The sequence below is a fragment of the Chinchilla lanigera genome, unplaced genomic scaffold (assembly GCF_000276665.1).
Source record: "Chinchilla lanigera isolate Chin_1 unplaced genomic scaffold, ChiLan1.0 scaffold00177, whole genome shotgun sequence".
Lineage (NCBI taxonomy): Eukaryota > Metazoa > Chordata > Mammalia > Rodentia > Chinchillidae > Chinchilla > Chinchilla lanigera.
Window position 1 is genome coordinate 140604 of NW_004955578.1, and position 1015 is coordinate 141618.

Consider the following 1015-nt stretch of genomic DNA (forward strand, 5'->3'; position numbering starts at 1 on the left):
TTTGTGGATAGGAATGCTATCAATTTCTGGGTGTTGACCTTGTATCCAGCTACACTGCGGAATTTGTTGCTTAATTCAAGGAGTGTTCTCGTGGAGTTTTTGGGGTCTTCCACATAAAGTATCATGTCATCTGAAAATAGTGATAGTTTTACCTGTTCCTTTCCTATACTTGTTCCTCTCTCTCTCTGGTCTAATTGCTCCGGCTAGTGGCTCCAGAACTATATTGGACAGGAGTGGTGACAGCGGATATTCTTATCTTGTTCCTGATTTTAAAGTAAAATCTTTCAGTTTTTGTCAATTTAGAACAATGTTGGCTGTTGGATTGTCACAGGAGGCCCTAATCAGGTTAAGGTAAAGACCATCTATTCCTATTTTCTGTAGAGTTTTTATCATCAATGCATGTTGGAACTTGTCAAAAGCTTTTTCTGCATCTATGGAGATATCATATGGTTTTGGTCTTTGGCTCCATTGATATGGTTTTTAACATTTATAGATTTGTGAATATTGAACCAACCTTGCATTCCTGGAATGAATCCAACTTCATTGTGGTGTATGATTTTCTTCATAATTTGCTACATTCTATTTGGTAGTATCTTATTGAGTATCTTTGCATGTATATTCATGAGGAAGAATGGTCTGTAGTTCTTTCTTGATTGCGTCTTTCTCTGGTTTTGGTATCAGTATAATGCTTGCCTCTAAAAATGAATTAGGAGAATTGCTTCCTTTTCAATTTCTTTGAATAGTTTGAGGAGGGTTGGTGTGAAATTTTCTCTGAATTTCTTGTAAAATTCTGCTGTGAATCCATCAGGGCCTGGCCTTTTCTTTGTCACTAGATTTTTAATCATGCTCTCAATCTCATTAACTGATATTGGGCTGTTCAGGAATTTGATATCTTCTTGATGCAACGTTGGTAATGCATACATATCTAGGAATCTGTCAATTTCTTCTGAATTTTCTATCCTATGGGAGTAAAGATTTTCAAAGTAGGTATTAATGATCTTCTGAATTTCTGTGG